Below are 25,012 nucleotides of genomic sequence, written 5' to 3'. Positions count from 1 at the left end.
TTCAATGTTTCTAATTATGTTTTTCAAGAGCTGTCCGGAATTCGAATCAAAGTGTCCAACATTTAGGAAGCGTCCGGAATAAAAATTATGGGAAGGTCACCCATTGCTTTTTATTGAACAACTGTTCAAATTACGGAATCAAAACCTTTACTCACCATTCGAAAGTTAACTGTTTTGAAGACACGCTAACGCAAAAGAATGTTACAGAATGATAAATTGTATTGCTTTTTGCGTTTGACGTGCGAATCCAGTCTAACTGAGCTGCAAATGCGGTAACACAAAGTAGCCAAAGGATACTTAGCAACCATGATCCATATCAACCGCCAATCAATCTTTGACTTCGCCTTCCTTGTTAAAAATCTTATCGCATTTGGTGTTTCCGCATTTGATATTTGCATTTCAAACGCACACATCAATACCGTTAAGTCACCAGTCACCGTGCGGGCTCCATTCACCGTGCACATATACAAATTCCTACAAAATATTCATACAATTTTCACAAATTATTCTTTTGTCAGCAAAATAAGATAAAACTAATAAAATGAAGTACTTGTTTTAATTTTGAATCGTGGTTTACGGCCAACCAGCCGAGTGGAAGTTTAACAACTACCGAAAAGCTAAACATTACATATAATTTGCAATTGGATTAGATGGACAAATTGATGTGAAGATTTGCGAAAAAGTTACACGTCTTCTCAGTGAGAATCGAACTCACGACTCCCCGATCTCTAGTTGGGGCGCGTTAACCACTACGCCATGAGAGGACTCATGAACGCAGAAGTTAACCTGAATTCGATTTCAGCTCAATAATCACGTGGTCCTCTTTCGCAAAGTGCACCTCTTTCGGAAGAATTAGATGCCCATCCAAACACAACGCTTTCTATATATATCCAATGCCTAGCCCGAGAGCGCATTGTTTTTTAGGTATAGGAATAGCACACTACACTACAGGTTAACTTCTGCGTTCATGAGTCCTCTCATGGCGTAGTGGTTAACGCGCCCCAACTAGAGATCGGGGAGTCGTGAGTTCGATTCTCACTGAGAAGACGTGTAACTTTTTCGCAAATCTTCACATCAATTTGTCCATCTAATCCAATTGCAAATTATATGTAATGTTTAGCTTTTCGGTAGTTGTTAAACTTCCACTCGGCTGGTTGGCCGTAAACCACGATTCAAAATTAAAACAAGTATTTATCGAGCAACGGACTCATGTTCCGTAACCGGTCGTTTGAGAACGTCGCGACCCATTGGAAGCCCACACAATAGAAACCTCAGCCAGCGCAGTTGCTGGCTAGTGTAGTGTGCTATTCCTATACCTAAAAAACAATGCGCTCTCGGGCTAGGCATTGGATATATATAGAAAGCGTTGTGTTTGGATGGGCATCTAATTCTTCCGAAAGAGGTGCACTTTGCGAAAGAGGACCACGTGATTATTGAGCTGAAATCGAATTCAGGTTAACTTCTGCGTTCATGAGTCCTCTCATGGCGTAGTGGTTAACGCGCCCCAACTAGAGATCGGGGAGTCGTGAGTTCGATTCTCACTGAGAAGACGTGTAACTTTTTCGCAAATCTTCACATCAATTTGTCCATCTAATCCAATTGCAAATTATATGTAATGTTTAGCTTTTCGGTAGTTGTTAAAATGAAGTAGTTTTTGTCACAAAGCATTTTGAAAAACCTAGTTTATGTAGTCAAAATCATGTGAATTCTGTTTGATAATGAGATTTTTCAACACTCTTAGTAGAAACGCCAAAAATTACCATTTTTAATTTTAACGTTAGAGTAAGAAATTTTTCAAAATTTCAACAAGTTCACACTGTGGATACTACTAGTAAGATGTATTTAATCGTATGAGCAATGAGATTTTATGCAAATTAGAATTTTTTATGGTGTCTCAGTCGAAACCAAAATGCACGGTGAATGAACCCTTTTCAATATACATGGTTCCTATTACCGTGCATTACTGTAAAAAGCTTGAAATTATTCGGTTATATTAGATTTATTGTTATGTCGTGATTAAAAAACTTCATATTGAGTGTTTGAGTGAATATGAAATGGTTTGTACAATACAGTCAAACCTCCTATAACGATTTTAATGAAAAATTATTTATTTAGTAAATTTTTAAACGTTTTATGGTTTTTATTATAAATGAAGATTTTAATATTCTTAAAAATGAGTGCGCACACTACTAGCAACATAGTTGCTCCATTACCAACGTTTCTTCAAGACGAAAACTATATGCACGGTGAATGGTGCACTAGTGTGCACGGTGAATGGTGACATAGCACGGTACGAGGCGACCTTAACATTACATTTTCAAACATATTTTTAGAGTATTTTTCGTTATCAAACACTAGTTTTATATTTTTCCTGAATTATTATATAATTGCACGCTACGTAGTGGTATTCTAGTACGCATCAAATTATTTGGCAAAGTTATACAATATATTGAAGTGCATTTTTTTCTTAAATGCACGGTGAATGGTAGCTTGACGGTATATCCTTTTTGGTGAGTCATACTTCACTAAGGCCTTAAGTGTTCGTGATTATAATTACAATATGCTTTATACCTGATTATATACAGTAGAATCACTTAAGAGTGATTAACTAAACCCCATTTTACAGTACCCCAAATGTATACGGGGGTGTGTTATAGTTCTGCGAATTTCATTTAGGGTTATATGTGGAATTAGGAGATGGTACATCTCCTACATTCGGAAAAGTAGCACACTTATATTTTGAACCCTTCCGTTTGATTTGGTGTGAATCCCCATTATGTATGGGCCACTGAATATGTCTTCAAAGTACTCTGTCCCAAAATACATTGATAACCTCATCTAACTTTATATTGATTCAACCATATCGTGAAAAAAAAAACACTTCAATAAAACTACGCTACCCCGGTGCTTGCTGCGGTCATGATTATACCCTGTAATCACATAACCGATCATACACTTTCCAAATTTCAATAAAGCTATCAGCCCATCAAATACATAATCGGCAATAACCATTGCATGTCATGAACCAACAACAATCGCCGTTCCGAGCAAATTGCCACCCAACGGCAAATCGTTGAACTTCTCAGGTCAAATGTTTTGACACCGCGCGCCGACAATGTGAGCTTCACGATCGCGCATCTCCCATCTGAAGATAATTTCATCCAACCACTCCGCCAACGCAGTGCAATTTTCGCCTCTCCATCGGAGCAGCCCAGCACAGTGATATCACTTTCACCCTCCGTCTGATCGTGATTGCGAAATGATAGATACTCACTTTCAATCATTATATGCTAAATCGCAGACTTTCAACACATTCCGACTTCCACAACACAGATAGAGTACCTTTGGTTGCTCCCCCAACCGAATCGGGTTTTCTTGTTCGTCTTAACAACACATCATCTTCGCCTCTTGAGCGTCGTTGTCGTCGCGTCATTTATTGTTATTATTATTATCATCATCATTAGTGACTCCCTTTTTCCCATTCCCATTCAGCGCCTGGGCGACGCTTCTTCGCTCTCGTGCATCGTACCGTTTGTAAAAACATTGGCGTAGGAGTAGAGGGGCCAGACCCTTCCCAGGCCCTTCCACACCTTCCACAAATGTATTGATACACTGTAACCTATATTTACAAACTATAGATTGGGGGTTCGTAAATCGAATAGGTTTGTAAATAGAAGTTTTGCCTTCCGAGTCAGATTGTTAGAAAAGAAGTAATTATTTCAAGAAATTATAAGACTTCGAGTCTAGTACACGACACTGAAGACGGCCTTACAGTTGAGGTCGAAATACGCGTATCTGTCAAAGGATACAAACTCTAGTGGAATTAAATGGTATAGTTATAAATTCGGTTTTTCATCTTCTTATACAATTCCATGTAAACCGATCTAGTGGGTCACCGAATTCCGTGACAATTTGCCATGTTGTTCCTTATCCGAAATAAGGATACTCGTGTTTTTAAATTTTTTGATTAGGGTGACCATTTCCGAAATAGTAAGATTATAAAAATCGCGACTTTTTTCGTATTTTTTTAAAATTATAACTTATAACGACCGATTTTCAATTTTCTTGGACGAAATGAAATCTAAAGATTTTGACTTAAAAAAAATATATATATGAAATTACACAAAAATTGTTTTTTTTTACATACGTTTTTTCATGTTTGAAGGCTTTGGGACAAAAGGGGCTATTGCTGTTCTCATTTTTTCTTGAAAGTTCAGAAAATTTTGCGTGTACTGTCAAATTTTCAGCGATGTATGTTTGTTTTAGTTTTTGAGATATATATTTTTTTAAATAAAAAATAGGTCATTTTTTATCGGCACACATTGTAGGTCTCAGCGCATTAGTTTTTTTTTTTTTTTTTTTGAACAGCTCAACCGATTTCCAATCTTTTTTATGAAATAAAAGCTCAAGGTTTTAACTTTTCAAAAACAAAAAAATATATAAAATTTGTGTTAAAATATAAAAGAAAAACAAATTTTTATATTTTTTCATGTTAAAAAAAGTTTTTCAGAGTTTTATTTTTTTATTCTGAAAAGTTGAAATCCTTAACTTTTGCTCCATGAAAACATGTTGGAAATCGGTTGAGCTGTTCAAAAGTTATGATTTTTAAAAAATGAAGAAAAAAACAAAGGAGTTGAGACCTACAGTGTGTGCCGACTTTTGTGACTGATTTTTTATTTTCAAAAAAATGTATATCTCAAAAACTCAAAAAAACATACATCTCTGAAAATATGACAGTAAACGTAAAAAAGGGAGTAACGAATGTAATTAAATGACAAGATGGATCTCTCGTCGCTCGCTTGCGATTCTATCCATCTTGTCATTTCATTACTTATGTTACTCCTCTTCATTCTGAGTATAGGTATCGCATTCACCGAAAAAAGCCAATCAATTTTCACAATATTAAAGTCATGCGGTGATTAAACCTTATAATTGAAAATAACCAAAAATGTATTATTCTATTTCATAGGATAAACATGTCTGAACAAAACTGCAGAGTTTAAGTAGAAAACAAAGCCAAATATTTCCACGAAACTTATCATTCCAATACAAGATTTCTTATTTAGTCTTCTAAACTCAATTTACGTAAAAAAAGCTAAGTAAATTGAATTTACTTATAAAACAACTTCGTAAATTGAGGTTTTAGAATGTTGAATATGAAATGAAAAAAAAATCATTGAATCTCACCAAATTGAAAACATCTTCTGCTGATATTTCTCAACCAAATTAATAAGCATTTAAGGTGAAACAGTTTGAAATCAACTTCTAAGATTGCACTACAACTTTGAAAGCACAAATCTCGCGAAGAAAGCATCCCACAACAGTGAACTTTTTATTTTGGCTTTGTGCACTAGCAGAAAGCTTAAAATAAGAAGATCAGAAACGTTTGCCAACTATTTCTCCAGTTTTGTGCCTTTGAAAACGTGAGTAGGGTGAGAATTCGGCCATTGTGCCGGCCATCTTTGGATTCCGAGATGTTTCACCTTAAGGAAGAGGAGAACTCTGTGTTTATCAAAAAGTAGCCAAGGAAATAATAAGATATCGCAAAAAAAAATCATTTAAAGCAGAAAAAACTTAATCAACATTCCCATAAAAAATTAATAATCAATAAAAATTTTAAAAAATAACAATAAACAAATGAAATTAACAATATAAATTTAAAATTTTCCGAATAAAAAAAATCATTAGCAATTAATTGTCAAAAATCAAGGGTGTGCTAGAATAAGGGCGTAAGTCGCATGATCGATTTCTCATCATTGATTTTCTCTTCTGTGAATAAAAGTGACAAGATGCGGGTTCGTCAGCATTTTTTCACTTCAGAGTGCTTGGCAGCGATGCATCTTGCGTCCTAAGCTGAATAAAAGCTGACATACTTGCGTCTTGTCACCTTTATTTGCAGAAGAGAGGATCGATGAAGAGAAATCGATCATGCGACTTATGCCATTATTCTAGTACACGCTTGATATATTCTAATAAAAAATTAAACTAAGCAATTTAGGCTTCAAGAAACGCCAATAAAACATTAAAATAAGCACAAACAAAAACTTACCAATAAAAATTGAACAAAAACGGATTGGCATTTGCCACATTTCAAGTGGTATTTATTATTTTTCTTTATACAATTTCTCATACTTTTGTACACTCAGAAATAAAAATAGTCACAGAATTACTAAAGTTTATGCATTAATGACTATTTTCTATCTGCTTCTCTTTCATTTTGCTGTGCATTTTCACACTAACTGTCATTTCAGCTGGGTTGAAGTTTAGCGATGCTTCAACCCAGGCGAATTGGCATATACGAATAAAATTCCCAGCAGGATGAAAGAGAGGCAGATAGAAAATAGTCATAAATTACTAAAATTTAGTCATTCTGTGACTACCCGTGTTTCTGAGTGTACTATAATTCATCGTATTCACGGCTAACCAACCGAGAAATTAAGACAAGTACCGAAAAACGTAACATTACATATACTTTTGCAATTGGATTAAATGAACCAATTAAAGTTAAATTTACGAAAAAGTTTCACGTCTTCTCGATAAGATTCGAACTCCCGAATCCCAATTAACTAGACAAGACGCGTCACTGCTACGCCACGAGAGTACGCATGAACTCTTAATGCAAACTGCAATCCGATTTCAACTAAATCCCTTAGTCCTCTTATGTGCTATGTAACTGGGAGTCATCAGTTCGATTGTCACCGACAAGACGTGTCACTTCTTCGCAAAGTTCACTTCAATGTGTTCATTTAATTCAATTGCAAAAGTGTATGTAATTCTAAGTTATTCAGTAATTGTAAAAATTTATAACGTTGTAAATAGTGCTTGTTTTCAGTTGTGCTACATGGAAATTATAGTGCTTATTTTAGGTGTTTTTTTCTTGGAAAATATTCAATTATTTATAGCTTATTTTAAAATGTTTATTGCTTGTTCTTAATAGTGATTTTTTTTTTAACATAACATATACTACACAGAAAAAAATATTTAATTTTCAATGTGGTGTAAACTGAAGCCTACTGTAAAAATAAATCAAATTCGTGTGTTGTTACAGAATCATGTAAATTTAAATGAATATATATTACATTTTCAACTAAAAATGGTTGTATATTACATGATCGTGTAAATTTAAAGTGAATTCAATTAAAAAATAATGGATTGGTCGTCGAAATTTAGGTTTATTTTGATGCTCCAAATATGTGTATGAAAATAAACTTAAATTTACAACATTTTTTTAGCTGTATACTTAATGTTATTTTGACATTTAAAATTGCTTATTTATGTACAATTATTACTTGTTTTAAATTATTCGGTTGGTTGTTTTTGGGAAAAAAAAAACAGGAGATGTTTATCTCATTTCTAGGGCATGATAATATAGGTCGAATAATAGGTATCAAGAGATTATTTAGAAAATTCAATCATATATGCGATCATCTCGATGCCATGATCGATACTGTTGTAGTCTGTGCGAGTTGCTGCTCTTGAACGCTCTCGCAACACGTACCAAACGAGAGAGTAATGTTCACATTCATAGGGATCTCTGATTGCGATGTGCCACGAACTTTGGTACAAATTCTGAACACTCGCCAGTATTTTTTTTAATAAAATTTTAAATTCAATAAAGACTAATTAAGCTAAAGACATGTTTAATTTATTTCCAGTCAATATTTGTTTTGATAAAGTTTGAAAATCTGCTAGAAACTTTTTTGGTATTTTTTTGCGAATAGTTTTCCCGAATTAAGCTAGAAGTTCCATTACAAAATTTTATAGTCCACCAAAAAATGTATCAAATATTTTCCTTATTCTTTAATAAATTATCCAACAAAATTCGCCTGTAACACCAAATTCCACCGGGACACCGTCGACACAAATTCCATGGAACAATCCAAAACTGACAAAATCTCTATTCAATAATTGAGTTATTTCACTTCAGAAAATGCATCAGAAATTTTGATGAAGAAGTTTTGCCAGACACGACTACAAGATTTTATCTTGGTACACAAATGTTAAGCTAGAATGCTTAACATCCTATACACAATTTGTAAAACCAGACTTACTTCATTTGTTTTTTTCTTCCAAGATGTGCTTCTGAAAATTCTAATCAAATGAAATTGAAAACAAAAATACAAGAATAATGCAAGAAATTTCTTATGTATAGAAAAAATAAAGACTTTATAAAATTTAAAAATATGGGGATACTTCTTATAAATATGACCTTATCTTAGAACTCGAGAACCCAGAATCTGACAAAAAATGTGGCATGCATGTCACCAAAATGAATGTCTAACTGTTGGATTTTTGTAAGTTTCAGGCCCAATTTTTGAGAAAACAAAGATAGTATTGATTCAGATGATTCTTGAGTAAATTTTTGAGAAGCTTGAGGTGCTTGATATCAGAGGTAGTCTTTTCAGCATTCATACATTTTATTTATTTTTTCTATATATGTTTAAAAATGCAGGACTTGATAAACAATGTATCCCCCAAAATATAATTAGTTAAAAGATCTGTCACGATATTTTTCGTAAGTAACATTGGCAACAATTTTAATAAATTTCGTCAGAATAATTCCGAAATGACACCAATAGTTCCTACAGAAGCTACTGAAACTCTGTTTAAAAATTCAGAACAAAATAACTTTCACAGATTTCGCGAGAAATTCATACAAAAATACACAGTATTTCTGGTAGAAGAAATAAATTAACTTTTCCAAGCTTATTTCATTGAATTCATTGAAAATTTAGTAAAAATAAATTCTCTTAGAAACGTTCATACAAGATAAATAAATCATTTTAATAATATTTCACGAAGAACTATTCGAAATATATAGCCAGTAATGCCTTCATAAGGTGAAAATGTATCGAAACCAAATCTCAAATTGCCAAAAGCACAAATCTAATGAACCAGACAACAGTTTGTGCTGAAAATTTAACTCACTAGTCATCAAAGCGAAACCTCGATTATTCAATAGCGTAAATCTAGAGAATCTGACAACCGTTCGCGCTGAAAATTTGAACGATTGGTCACCACCAGCTGGTGACGAGTGAGTTAACCCTCTAATACCCAAATTTTTGTTTTCGATCTAAATATTATTTTTCGTCATCTAAAATCATTCTAAACACGGTTTGGGCAATGATTTATATTTCTTCACAAATTAATGAATTTTCGTTTTTGATTTTTATTATTTTTATTTTTGAACATCCCTATCCTTTTCAATTTTTTCTTGAAGCCTCTTCTGGTTACTGATTTTTGACAATGATAAAAATTTGATTTTTTACTATACCTTTGAAAATATTAATTTTTTATTTTTTTCTGGAACATTTTTTCTTTTCCGTGTAACTAACGAAAAACAGATTTGAAATCATTTCAATACCATCAGGCTTTTTTTCTGTGATAGGTTGATCGTAAAAAAATATGAAAGGTACGATTTTTTATAATACACGTTAAATGAATCCCAGGCATTTGTAGGTTATATAAGAATACAATTTTTCAAACAATTTTCAATAATACAAAAAAGTTTCAAAAATCATAAAACTTTTCTTATATGAGTGTTATTAGTCAAGGTTTAAGAAAAAAATTAAATCATTTTAATTTCTGACCTACGAAAAAATACACAGAATTCCAAAGTGTACCCCGTCTAAAGGCGGGGTTGGGTATTAGAGGGTTAAATTTGTTGCACAAACGGTTATCTGATTCTAGAGATTTGTGCTCCTGTAAATTCGAGATTTGGCTCCGATGCATCTACACCTTAAGATCATGATAAAACATGCTTTACGTCTTAAATTTCTCTACAAAGTTCTCAAGTTTCAAACAATCCAACTTAAAACATTCCAAAGGATTGCATTTTCCCTAATCTTGTATCTGTGGAAACCATAGAAGAAATTTATAAAAAAAATCCTTGAACAATACTATCTTGAGGATTTTATAAACAAATTGTAGGAGAGATCTTTATTCAAAGACCTGAAATTATTTATTTATGGAATTCCTAGAATAACGGCGCATTTTAGTTAACGGATCCGATCCAAACCATTTATTTTAGTGAACCGAATCTGTTGAACGCTCGCTGAAGGACATATGAACAAATGAGAGATTTTCTCCTCTCTCGCTCTCTTTCGATTATAAAAGTGGGATATTAAAGCTTTTGGAATTTTTTTCACTACAGATCGAAAGACAATTTTGTCGACTAGCGTTTTATACAAAAAACGCAACAGAAGAGGTTAATGTGACTCAGATATTGATTAAAGAGAAAGTAAACAAAGAGAGCCTCTCAATGTTAGATAGGTCCTTTTGAAACATTGCGCGAGAACGGTTCAATGGCTCAGCGGCTCGCAAAGCGAAAGCGAACTGAATCGAGAGTACGGAAAAAAGAGCGATTTCGCTCTCTCATATCTTCGTAAACTCTTTCCCAGCTACTCACGATTACCGAAATTTCCCCTACCCGAACCAAAAGGGGGAAGCGGAATGTGCTTTTCCAGTCAATTGGGCACTTTATCTGTCTTTCATCTGTCTGTATGGAAGAAAATTAGTTGTTTGGCTGTAGATGCTGAGAGTGCGGAGCTGCAGCAAACTGGGTTTGAATGTGTGCCGTGGCACGTTCGTTTCTCGGCTTTATTATAGCGCTTGATACATGCCTTGCATCAAGCGTTATAATAAAGCCGAGAATCGAACGAAGTAAAATACGGGAAAGGAATCGGTTCGTGCATTTCCGAGGCGCTTTTTGTCTGAACCGTGCTGATCAAATGAACCAACTCTCGCCAAAAAAGAGCCACGGATCACTCGTTTTTTTTTTTTTGAAAGATTCGTATCTTTTGAACAGCTCCGATTCTTTTTGTTCACTTCTAGCTAAGAGACGCTAAAGGCAGTTTTGAATTACATCTGAAGAAACTGCTGGATGAATTTCTGGAGGGATTAAGGAGTGCAATTCTTGAAAAACATATGTAGGATTTGTTGATGGATGAATTTGGTTGTGAATAAATTTGGAATCCTTAAATCTTGAAGCTTTCAAAAATTCGTAGTTGAAGCCCATGTGGAGTACAGAATGGAGTCATAGAGCAAAATCCTGCAAAATGATATGAACGATTTTTTTATGATAATGAAAAAAAATCACTGTAGAGTAAACAGGGCTGATTTTTTTTAAAGATTTCTAGTTTAATTTAAATCTATATAAATAAAAATGGAATGATGTTTGTATGTCGCGAAATGACTTGAGAACGGGCTAACGGATTTTGAAAATTCTTCCATAGTTATGTTCCAGAAGTGTTCCGACGTGTTTGTGTATATAAAAAGCAAAGGATATTTAACGGGAAAGTTGAAAAAACCGGAGTGAACGGAACTTCCATTTTGCACGGGGCGTTCTATGGCGTTTTTAACAGCCTACTTGATGGCAAGACGAAGTTTGCCGGGACCACTAGTAAATAATACATATGTTACGGAGGTTTACATGCTATTTTAGTAAAGGACTCCAATTACCAAAGAAATCGATTAAAATTTTACTTATTTATAACGATTTACTGTTTTAAGTCGCGGAAATTGTAAGTTTTGTAAAAAAATAGTTGGAAAATGTATACCATATGTAAGTTAAAGAGTATGAAATTTGAAAAGATACTTAAAATACGATTTCAGCTATGGTCGTTTTTTGAAGGGATCAAAATCAAGTCCTTGTAAATCCATTAAAAATTTTGCCTACACAAAAGTTTAGAAATTTGATATAAGTAAATTTGAAATTGATTATATTTATTTATATTGAAAATACCAAAGAAGCTCTGGGGTTTTCGAACGCCGAGTGCTAAGGACGATCTTCGGCGGCGTACAGGAGAACGGCGTGTGGCGGCGAAGGATGAACCACGAGCTCGCTCAACTCTACGGCGCACCCAGTATCGTGAAGGTAGCTAAAGCTGGAAGGATACGCTGGGCAGGGCATGTTGCAAGAATGCCGGACAACAACCCTGTAAAGATAGTGTTCGCTACGAATCCGGTCGGAACAAGAAGGCGTGGGGAGCAGAGAGCTAGGTGGATTGACCAGGTGCACCAGGACCTGGAGAGCGTGGGTCACAGTCGAGGATGGAGAGAAGCGGCCATGAACCGAGTGAATTGGCGAATTATTGTTGGCGAGGCTTTATCAAGATAATTGATGTAAAGCAAAATAAGTAAGTAAGTAAGTCCCAAAGAAGCTATGATTTCGTGATGTTATCTTATGTGCAAAGAAAGCGAATTTTCATAATTTTACCATTTTGTCATATGTTTTCTAGCAAGACCAATAAAAATCAAGCAAAAATTCTTGTGAAACGTATTAGTTACAATGAACCTCAACTCACCACAAAATCTCGTGAAACTGGACCTCGTATATTTCTACAGAAATATTATCCCAAATTTTAAGATCCAGAAATAAATTCCTTGAAACTAATAACACTAATGTAAATGTTTGTATTTATTCTTGAAAGAATATTCAAAGCAATTTCTGAATAAATTCCAGAAACCCCTATTTCTGGAGAAACGCAAAAAATAATTCCATCTAGTATACAAAAACTGTTTTGAATATTAAACATTGAAATACTCTCGAATGAGCATCGTGATTCAAGACAAAATCATAGATCCATGAAAATCACAAATAAAGCAAAAACTAGATATTCACGAAATCTACGTAAATCACGAAAACCATGAAAACTTTGCCCTCTTAAAAAACCTAGCTACGCCTATTTGAACCTTACTCTGAGTCGTTCGTCACCAACCCCACAGCACGTAAAACTACAGATGCAGAGATGCAAAATTGTTCCCCTGCAGTCTATGATGGGTCTATCCAAACAGTGTTGTGTTCACCGGCTGCGACAGACTTATGATCATCATAGAAATCTATAACAAACAACTTTGAACTCCGCGAGGAAGGCACGTTAAACATAAGGTTCGTCGTTTGTTCTGGCGTTTAAAACGTTACAGTGCGCCTTCTTTGGAAATATGTATTGTGGCAGCGGCGCGGCGGTTGGGATGGTTAGTAGCGTTAAGCTCACTCTGACTGCTTTTGAGCATAAACCAAGGCATATTTCAACCGACTCAATGGGACGGTGGTGTTGGATTGATTTATGCTTTGTTTATGTTTATGTTCCATCCTTGTCATCCATTTTCGTCGCGGTTTGTGAGAAGGGAGTGTGGGAGGGGAATGGGCGTGAGTTTATTTTTCGAATTTCATTCTTTTTTTTCTGTTCGGACGTTGACGAGCGAGTTGGTCTTTCCGTTTCGTTTGTTTGATTGCTTCATTTAACACTGTATTTGTGTTTATTTGGATGACATTTGGTTAAGTTGATGTGGTAGATCGAGTTTTGTCATGAATGAGTTTATAATCGCATAGCATTATGGTAATAGACTGGACAGTCAGTCAGTTGTCATGACTTATATTTATGTTTCACAAATTAAAATTACCTCTTGTTTGAACTTCACGGCGTAAGCATCAGATAAGCTCCACAAGTTTGAAGTTTCTATATGATAAATCTAGACAGGAATGAACAAAATCAAAACCAGCGTGAGTAACCAGTTGGCTACAAAGGTGACAAGAATCGGTGAGGACCTAATTAATCGCAGAAGGAATCCAATGAAAAACATGTAGGGCTATCAGGGTATTGAATTGAGAAATATCTTGAAGAGCGCTCATCAAATAAAATTCTGCCGTCGTAATTGCTTTAAGAATTATTCAATGAACGGTGTTTTGCATTAAAATCACCAATGACATTTTGCGAGTCAAATTTCGCAAGTCAGTTTGAAGCAAATTGACTTGCTGTCCAGTGCATTGAAAAGAAAAATAAGCAGCTATGAAAGTATATTTACCAAGCTGTGTTTCAAAAGAAACACCTGAAGTTTCAAAAACTGTGATTTCTAATGACGAAAATAGACTAATGTATGATGATTGCAACTTCAAGACATGCTCCATCCATTCGATCATTACAATTACAAAAAAGAAAGGATCCAGATTTCAAATAGATTCCAGTAATAATTGGCTTATGCATGTTATTGGTTGTTAGAAAATTAAACAGCTCGTTTTCTTGCATTCACGTGCATTCTAATTCAAAATATAAAAAAAGTGTAAATTTGAACGGTTTCGAACAATCATTTAATAAAATTGTTCAGTCAAAATCAGATGCAGGCAATAACTAGAAGTACTTACATTTTCTGTTAGAATTTTTCGTTGATGAAGAGACGGAAGAGCAGAAAGAATTTGTGTACGCACAGTACGAGGGTACGATGCGCACTGAATAAATAATTTTAATAGTAAGGAATACAATGTCAAATGGCCCTCCTCTTACGCTCATGAAATTACATGAGCAATTATGGGATCGCATTTTCCGCAACAATTGTCAAAGATCACACATTTCAATTCCACAAATTTCTCTCATTATTATTCGAATGTGTACACTTGGGTAGTTGGTTTCATTATTTTAACGAAATTTGTTCGCGCATCATAACTTCCAGTTTTTAATTTCCGATTGTCTACCTGTGTCCCATTGAGGCTGGCTTGAAGGACCATATGGCATCGCCTCAAGGTTGTTTTCCGCTCAAGACCTGTCGTTGCAACCAGCGTGCAACCGGTGCGAAGGCAAATGAAATGCATCTCACATCGCGCTCTGGTCTGGATTGTGCCACCAAATCGGACTGCGTGAGTTTGATGCCATCTGTATAGGAGAACTAGGTGTTAAATGCGCCGACGGGTCAAAACGTGCCAATACATTTGAAAAATATCTGGATTTTGCCACCAATAATTCGTTTGGAACTGGGATGGCGCATAATACCCCTTTGTACGTTTTAGAAATCGTTGACTATAATTTCTTTTTTTTTTGTATTCATTTCCTCAACCCAATGACTGTCTTTAGTAACTGCAAGCTTTTACATGCTGTTTACCTCTAAACACAACTAGGATAACATTTTCGACTAAATTTACAGTTAAACCTAAGTTACTCCTTAGAGGGCGCATTTTCCCCCATATATTCGACTGAGAAATGGAGGAGGCGCCCAAAGTGGAATAAATGAATAAAATATGAGGCATATTTTGCTTTTTATTGCACCTTCTGTGCTCCGGCATTGCCGCCCATGCATTTATGAGTTTATGTGACTGAAATGCAGTAGCCTGTTTGGTATCGCGCAGTTCACTCATTCATGGGTATTTTTCGTTTAGTTGCGGTGTTATTAAAAACCGAGCTGGAAAGAGTTGCGATAAGGCTGGATGGTATGATTTCGGGTTCAATATTAAACTGGTTCACTGCGTTCTGCCCGAGGATAGAAAATATGAATGGTGTTATTAAGGTGGCACTGTCGTTGTGATGAGTTGAATGCTTTTGTATCTTTACTTCTGCCATAAGAATTGAAACATATATTCAACAATGTCCATTATCGTTGAGTGCTTCAGTGTCAAAACATATCACGGTGATCTCGTTTTGGATACTCTCACGATCGTGAAGGAACGCGTATGCAACTCGACATGGACATTTGTTGGAAGGGTTTATATTTTTTGCTAGCTAATGTTGAGATTTAGATTTTGGTCAATGTATCCTAATCTTGTACAATGGAACCCATTCGAGAATTTGCAAATACTTGCAGTTTACTATGTATCCATCCTTTCTTGCTTACTCTGTAAGCTTGTATGTTTTATGAAAGGTTTTTTTTGCATCCATTACCATTTTTATAAATATTATTGTATGGCAATTTATTTGCCTCGGAACTTAAACTTCATGTGTATAACAGTATTTATCAACAAAGTTCGTAATACTTCCGAAGCCAAAAAGTTTTTTTTTGGTTTCGAAAAGTATTGTATTTTGCCGTATAAGAGAAACCACAAATGTTCTATGGAGATTGCATACATGTTGAAAAAAAATCGATTTCATCTAAATTTTATCGTGTAATTTCAACCAAATTATATCTAAAATGAAAGTTTAAGTTTTATTTTGCATGCTTGGTGGATCGAATCACATTTTTTTTTGATAAATCAAATATCAATGAAACCAGTGTTTTATACAACTTTTACGACCTGTAGTAAAAATTTGTGACGTGCTGGAAAACTTCTGGGAACTAGATTCAGCAGACCCAAATCTACCAGAGACAAATTATGTGTCAATTACGTCGCAAAAATGTAAGATGTAAATGTGTCTTTCGATGATCTTACATTTTAAAAAGTTGAATACCTAAATAAATAGTTGTGTGTTGGCAAATTGCTTTTGATTTTTAAGTATTCATATCCTTTATCATAGTGAACAGCATGAAGTGTCCATTACCCCGAATGCTATTTGCCCGATTTTACAATTATGTTGACATGATTACATTGATCACATTTCTCATTTGGAGCTCGGGGTTTTGGATTTCGGGGTAATGGCATTCGGGTTAATGGCATTCTGGGTGATGGCATTCGGAGTAATGAGGTAGAATCGATTTTGACCAAAATAAGTTCATCTGACTGTTGTGCACAACCCAAGGATTAGAGAAAAAATCAAAGAAGGCAAGAAAACAAGTTGTCAGTGAGCTGTCTCCTCTCTCTTAGTGGTTTTCAAACTCGATGCAAGCATGTTCCGTTTTTGTCAAGAAATTATACCGTTTTTATCAACATAATTTTTTTTCAAATGTAAACTAAAGACTTATTTTGAAGCAATTCAAACTAAATTCGTTAGCTATTGCTGCATGTCTGCTCAACTCAAAAAAAACTGCTACTAGGAGGTGCTGGTGAGCATCAAATATGCAAAAACTTATATAGAGTAAGTGATCCATTAGTTGTGGGTGTTCCAATAGTTGCGGTAGTACCATTTATACTGATATCATTGAATTAGCCACATAACCGACACTGGCAATCGACGTATTGGCTTGTTGATACACGAAATAGTTGAAAACATTGTTCAAATTTATGAAATGCCGTCAAAACTAAGGGTATGCGATATGAGAATTTTCCATAGCGGTACGAAACAAAACGATATGCGGAATTTTCAGCACCGTTCGTATCGAAACGAAACGAATAATTGAAATATTTCGTAAAAACGAAACGAAATTCAAATTCTCACGAAATGTTTCGAAACGAAACGAAATTTTCCTAAATATTCCGCGAAATTTCTTTGCGTAGTGGTGATTTTGGTATACATACCCGTAGAGTGACTTCGTGTACTTTTGACAGCTCTGTTCAATTTGTCAGGGAGATGGAAGGCTTTGTGATCAAATGGGCTAGCAATATTTATATTATACTACGTACCTCTTACTGTTAGACTTTAGTTGTAATAGATTTGGGGGACAAATATGTCCTATGAAGAAGAGAACCAAACTGCCAAAAATACACTAGTTATTTTATCTGCAATAAACATTCCGTACGTTTTTATCTGCGTGGACGCACCATACGTTGCACCCCTAAGGCCCAATTTTGTGTATTTTTTTAAAATCTTGCAAGAAAAATAAGCAACTATGAAACATTCAAACAAAGAGAGTATTGCAACGTTATATATACTGCTTCAGCTAAATGCGCAATGTGTGTCGCTGCGCAAAGTCAGTTGCGGTATTCAGGCAAACCTTGCTGATGGTGGCAACTTTGAATCTCGGTCTGATTTGGGATCTTATCGTGTTGGAAACTTATCTGACTTTCAAGAACAAAACTTATGTCTTGTTTGATATATGCCCATTCACAAATTTCATAACGTTCAAGGGGATAGGTGGGTGATCTTAAAAGGCTACAACTGAGAAGTGGATCGCAAAGTAGTCGCAAATATTTAATACAATCTCAACAATATTCTGTTGAGCCCACAAGCTATTAAATTTTAAAAGTCCTTTACAATGTATTTAAAAATTATGTAGTGGTGATGTTATGTCAAAAGCCACAATAAAACATGGAATAATGGTTTTCGTTTTTTATTGGATTTACTGTTTGCTTTGTGGCTTGACAGAATGTGATTCGGGGCACAATTGGATAAGTGCCCATGAAAATACTAAGCTGATCAGCAGGCTCTGTCCCAGTTGGAACATACCGCCAGTTGACAATTTTAAAAAGAAAAAGACGAAGAAAAAATAATTACCTGAATAATTGCTGTAGTATTTGCTAGAGTATTAAATCAAATAACATTTGACAGAATCCATGAAGTTTAACGAGAAAACAATCGATATAAATTTGGAAGATCTGCAAAAGTGATAAATACATTATCTCTTGGTTAAGTTTATTTGTGAGTTCCCAATAAATTTCCTAAAGAAACTGAATTAATTCTTGGAGGCATCACCTCCATACATGGCAGTAATAGTAAATCGAGAAATCTGGGAGAATGGATTTTTTTAGAGTAATCCACGTATAAATTAATGGATTAATGATTGAAACAAACAAATTAGAAATAACTCGAAGTATTTCCATTAGTTTTCTCAAGCTAAATAAATGATCCTCAAAAATCTGTGACGGACTTCCTGGACGACTTTTAAGAGAAATGGGGTTTTGAGGAGTGTAGAGTTTTTTTTTCAGATTATTTGTTAAAACTGTTAAAAAATTAAGTTTTCAATAAACTATTATTATTATAGCTTTATTAAGGAGATTTTCAGCCCTAGGCTGGTTCATCTCCGTTTCAATAAACTTTGAGCCTCGAAAGTATTTTAAAAAATGTTTGAAAGTTTTGAAAAAAGTTTGGAACCTGAACAACATAGCATAGAAGAACTGCAAAATAGATTGGAAAGTTCATCTATGTTCGTTCAGACAAGCCGTCTGTCAATTTGCGAAATTTCATTTTTGCCTTGTTTTTTGATTTCTCGTGGATGTAAAAAAATCGAAAAAAAAACTATTGTATTTTTCCTTTTTGAAATAACCTAGGAATCCCAAATTTGGACCTAAATTCAAAAAAAAATCAACAAATTCAAAATTACAAATTCTTCTTCTTCTTTCTGGCATTACGTCCCCACTGGAACAGAGCCTGTTTCTCAGCTTAGTGTTCTTATGAGCACTTCCACAGTTTTTAACTGAGAGCTTACTGTGCCAATGACCATTTTTGCATGCGTATATCGTGTGCCAGGTACGAAGATACTCTATGCCCTGGGAAGTCGAGAAACTTTCCAACCCGAAAAAATCCTCGACCGGTGGGATTCGAACCCACGACCCTCAGCTTGGTCTTGCTGAATGGCTGCGCGTTTACCGCTACGGCTATATGGGCCCCTAAATTACAAATTCATGAATCAAAAATATAACTCTTTTGTTTTTTTTTTTCAAAAATTCCGTCAAATTCGATCAAGCGATGGTTAAACTAGAAAAGTTTGAAACTTTGATGTCGGTACTCAGTATTCCCAAGTAACCAGTAAGCACGATAATGCGGCACGGTAACAGCATTATATGCGCATATAGGGTAATCATTTGATGCATGTCAGTTTTATATATATTTTATATGTACTTGCAATTGCCACATTTTGATCCTCGGTTTATGATGATGAAATCCCTCATTTTGCGTCTCGAACCTGCGACACCCGTATTGTTGAGTTGTTGTCCTGCTCCTTTGCTCCTACGGCCACCTAAGATGAATAGTATTGGAAAGAAAAGTGACCAATTTAAACCATCACTTTTCTGCGTCATAAAACCTGCAATTGTAGTAGTGAGAAGATTTATGTTTGACTCCCTCTTACCACTATATGCAAACATTAAGCACGTGGTATATCTATCAAAACACATGCCCTGTATTCGAATATAAAGCCAATATAGTGCTTATTCAATGTTTGTATTCATCAGGCTTAGAAGCATTAATGATGCTGTAATAGGGTTTCTATGCAGCGGAAGTGCTGTTATAAGGTGTGTAAGCAATTGTGGTGCTATTATAATGCATGTACGCATCTATGATGCTGATTAAGGGCTTATTATTAGTGCTTATGGTTACTTGGGTTGTATTGGCATGTCTAGCGGTATTTTGCATCCGATACTTGTGATAATAAGTGATTGTGGGAATTGTGTTACGCTTCAAGAGGGGAAGAGTAGCGGTTCAAGCTGAAAACTTGATCGATTGGCCAGGAAATGACCCAGGATCAAGTTTTCAGCTTGAATAGACGTCTGGATCCCTAGTTTTGTGCTATTGAAGTTTTGAAGTGTGGTATTGATTCGCTTTCTCCTTAACCGCAAAGTGTTCCGATACCACAATGATAAACTTACATATCATCTGTTCTGTCTTCGTCCGTTAGTTGGCTGCAAACCAACGGCTCCATCATATCGTCATAAGTTAACACGATCGACATCGCACGGTTTTGTTATTACTTTTTATATAAAATACGTTACATATACCCCGGAATCTTTTTCGCGGATTCCGACCGTACTGGCTTGCAATGTTCTGCATCTACTCAGGTTGCGCAAATCTTCGATGCGTGCTACTATGCCGTTTTTGTTCGAAATAAAACTCGAAATTTCGCGAAATTCCGTTTTATTCCGTTTGTATTTAATTTTCCGCGGAAATATTTTTACATTTTAGCGAAACGAAACGAAATCGTAAAATAAAAATTCCGCTTGTATGAGTTCCGTGGAATTCCGCGGAATTTCGTTTCGAAGCGTGTTTGGCGGAATCATTCGGTATTTCGCATACCCTTAGTCAAAACTGCTACAACTGTTCTCACTTGTACCAATAGTTGCGGTAAAATGTTCCTATAATGGAGGATCCCATAAGAAAACAACGGATACCGCAACTATAGGAAAACAAATGAAAATATACCGCATAAACCAATAAAGGAGGTATTATTTTCCACTGAGCAACGGCATGCTCATTGCATTGAAATTATTTTTCTCATTGAGCTAATATGCGTTACTTCCCGTTACAACAATAATATGTACAAGCAAAAATGTAAACAAGCTTTATTTATTAATGAGCAAGCCCAAACTCATGTTGTTAGCTTTTTTAAAGTGAATTCTGATTATTCAGACAGTCAAATTCAAGCCGTGCTTGTTAAGTCCTAAAAGTGATAATATCACGTGTACGATTAACAATTATTTACCACTTTTAGGAAAACTTTATGATTTGTTCGCTTCATCATTTGGGTAAATTAGGGGCATATGAGATGAGGTGCAAAAAATCCGATAAGTAACGCGACATTCGTATGAATCCTCGAAATATGGCATAGATCGATATAACTTTAAATTAAACCGAACAATATAATTATCAGGGTGAGACGACAAAGTTTTGCCTGTTAGAAGTGACCAACACTACAAAATGTAGCCATTCAAGACCATGACATTAGGCAACAATTTATCCCTCTGCTAGTTTTGAACTTCTATTCATTTCTCTCATCGCTCGCTTATGATTCTATCAATCATATTCTATCATCACATTCCTTACACCCTTCCATTTTGAGTAGTATCGCGTTCACTGGAATAGTGCCAACAAATGCGCATGATGACAAAGCCATGCGGTGATTAAAATTTAAAAAAAAAATAAAAATAAAAAAAGAATGTGTCCGACAACGTTGGAAGTGACGTGGCTAATGTGGTACTCACATCTCTGGAATGAAATAAAGATATTTCCTAGGCTGATTAGCCTAGGCTTAAGCGCCATTGCTCGCTCTCGGGAATGATAAAAACTGGGCGAACTTGGACATTTACGAATATCAACGCAATTGTTTTTTTTTTTTCGATATGTTAAAAAAAATTCTATAGATTATCGTCCATTGTGATAAAAAACGTTTTAATTGATGAACATAATTCAGAAAATTGTTAGGCTCGAAAAAAATACGCATACCTGTATAACACTCTTCAGCAAAACATGCTATTCATAGTTTTTAGTTTGCGGTACGGAACTTGAAGTTTACTTCTTTTTAAATTAAACTGTCAGATACGACTGCTTGATTTTCGATGCAAACGAATGGTGTAACTAGCAAGTACTGCCATTATTTATTAGTTTTGTACAAAAATATTCATTCTGATTCATAATATTATATGAACGATATGAGAAGGATCTCATTAATTCCTGTAATTCAAAGTAAGTTTTTCAAGTGCAATCCATGAAACATGAGAATTATGTTTTGCAAGTTCGTTAACTATTAAAATTTTGATTTTGTTATAAGCATTTAATTTTGGTTCTCAACAATTTTGAAATGGCGTTAGAGTAGTTATTTTTAAGTAGTTGAAGGATGAAATTGATTTGTACTGCAGATTCATGTGAAAAACGACCGTAAAATATATTTTAAATGATAATGTTGTGAGTTTACTGTTTATACGTATTAGAATATATGTATATTTTATAGTTATTAACTTGTTTTGTGTTATAAAATATGCAAACCAATACTTTATAATGAAATAAAAGTCGTAAAATTAAGACCTTTGATCAATGATGTTGATCAAACAACTATTTTCAACATAAAATTATCACAAATTTCTATGAAACAAAATAATTAGATACTTTTGTGATGCTCCTAACAAGTTGCCACGATGTATAAAAAAATCAAACAATGTTTGCATAGCAAATGTTTTGTACCTTGTGAATGTTTGTTCAGATATTTTTAATATATGTTCTTGTTTATCCTGTTATTGTTAATGGAGTTTACATTAAAAAAATATTCCTGGTTGTAGAGCATAAAAGTGCTGTCAATAAAAGTGCTGAAGACACAACACGGCTCAGATTAATATTTATGCAGCAAATAAACCCAAAAAGTGAGCGTCCAAATTAGCCCCCGGAATAAAAAAAGGACCATTTGATGGTAGTCAATCATTAAAGGTTATAAAGAGGAATAGTTTAAAATTGATTTGATTTTGACAGTTTGTTGAAAATGTCGATGATTTTGTCATATCAACTAAAAATATTTGCGTTTTCAAACCAAGGCCTCTTAAGTTTGAACAAAATAAATTGAATTATGTTTGTATAAGAGCTGATGGTAGCGACGACAGCTTGTAAAAGCTATTTTAAGATCTCTGTCGAGTGGAGCGAACGGGATGGAATCAAAAAACAAAGAAGTTAGAGAAAACCAGAATATCAAAACCTTCCTGTTTCCAAATGCAAAATATGCACATAAATTATGTAGAAAAAAAAGGAATTCTCTTACCAAATTTCTCCATAACATTGAAATTGAATTACATAGTAGCGAAATATTCCGCTGACAAACCGCTAGTTATTGATGCAGAAGCCACGGAAACACACTGAACAACCACTAAATAAATAGGTAATCTTGAAAATGCACAATCACACTTTTTAAGCACTCAGCAGTTCATGGAACTCTTAAAGCTACAGTGAACACACTTGTAATAGCATTTCTGTTTTTGGTTAAATCACTAAATCATTCGAACTAAACCTTTAAAATTTTATTTGTTTTTTATATTTAACGAGTTAAGCTTGACACTGTAAGAAAACTATAATACATATAAGGGTTTAAAAAAAAAGTTTAAATTTTTCCACGAGGAATGCGTACCGTGCAAAAAAAAAATCAATTCAAAATTTTAAAACCCGTGCAAAAAAGTAACACCATTTCTCTACGTTTCATGCATAAATAAGGTTTTGGCGAAAAAAAATGTATGCAAACTTTTTAAGCACGACCAATTAGTTTTGACGTTTTTCTAATGGCTGGTAGTGTTTATTTATCGATTTAACTTTTCAAACATTGCTTTTCATGAGCTGTCCGGATTTCGAATCAAAGCGTCCGGAATAAGAAGCAAAAGTGAGGTGGTGTCCGAAATAAGAATCATGAAGAGGGCACACATTTCAATTTATTTAAATTTGTTGAAGTTGGGGAATTCAAATCTTCACCTACCATTCGAAAAGTAAGTGTCCTGACAGCATGATAATGCTGAGGAATCGTATATATGCTTTTAGGTGGCTCACACTTCAAAGAGGCCTTAAGTGTCCGTTATATGAGTAAAACGGTACACTAAAGTTTTTCCAACGCGTTTTTTTTTGTTTGTTTTTGTAAAGGTTTGTTTTCACGCGGTATCACGTTAAAAAATCAAGTCATTTAATAAGAAGTGAAAACCAGCGTTTTTTTATCTTAAAAAAACTGCGTCGGAAAATAATCAAACAAAACAATGATTTCGAGAGGGATTCGCGATAAGGGCCTATCTGACAAATCAATAACAATGAGAAAATAACCAATGAAATTTTCATGTGCAATATTTAATCCCAATTGGAGAAAATATACTCCAACTTAAACTATATCACTTTAATACACATTTAATAAACCTAGTTTCAAAATCCCCATCAATACCACACACATCTCCTTCAATTTTCCTAGCTATTTCGTAATAAAAAAAATATTATAAGGTTTCGCCTTAAACGCACTCAAGAATGCCAGTATCGCCCAATGTTATGAGCCTGTAAACGATATTATTTTCAGTGTCGCCTATTACTTTTGCGCCGTGTTTTCATTCTGGTTTCAATTAATCCCGCCATGTACGCCTTGTTTATTTTTTGTTTGTAGTGTCGCCGTTTACTCTCGCCGTGTTTTGATTTCGATTTCAGATGCGCCCATCACTGTGATAAACAAAAACACAGGCGTAATCAATACAGTGTGTGGTTTTGCATGAGATGAAGTTTCGTCTTCTACAAATTTGCGTATTTTGAATAGTTAAATTATCGAAAGGGGAGAAGTTCAAGTGCAGTGAATAGACAATCAAGCTACAATTTTACCACTATAGTTTTTTAAATTGTATACATTTCGTCAGTTTCGCCTAATTCGTGAATCTTTCCAGATTTGTACAGTCATGAAACGCCGAAAACAGATATTGAATCCTAAGAAAATTGGAAGAATATCTAACTTATTTCTCTCTGTAATAATCATGACAGCCAGTTTAACGACTCAGCTCAGATTTGATCATAACTCTCTCTGGGGGGCTCTCGTTCGCTGGATTATTTATCAAGCTTGTTTCAACTTGTCAAATATTGACGGTCTCGAACCGTTACAGAGTGGATGTTTTTATAAGCTTGCTTTGATCGTGCTCCTAAATCAAGTGAAATCGTTTTCTGCAATTCCTGGTAAAAAAGAGTTTTTTACGTCGTTTTGTGAAAAAACAACGCGTTTTTAAATCGTGTTGTTAAACAACGTGTTTTTTGAGGTGATGTTTTAGATAACGTGTTTTTAACGCGGACGTCAACCG

At 34.7% G+C, this 25,012-nt stretch overlaps 1 protein-coding gene across 2 annotated transcripts in view; it reads right to left on the bottom strand.

Annotated features, from left to right (window-relative positions):
- The window catches only part of LOC5567150 (serine proteinase stubble), a 544,997-nt gene that overhangs the window by 284,003 nt on the left and 235,982 nt on the right, over positions 1 to 25,012 (bottom strand). The gene's annotated exons all lie outside the window — the stretch shown is intronic.

The sequence above is a fragment of the Aedes aegypti genome, chromosome 3 (assembly GCF_002204515.2).
Source record: "Aedes aegypti strain LVP_AGWG chromosome 3, AaegL5.0 Primary Assembly, whole genome shotgun sequence".
In the NCBI taxonomy this organism is placed as follows: Eukaryota; Metazoa; Arthropoda; class Insecta; order Diptera; family Culicidae; genus Aedes; species Aedes aegypti.
This window is presented reverse-complemented; position numbering and strand designations above follow the sequence as displayed.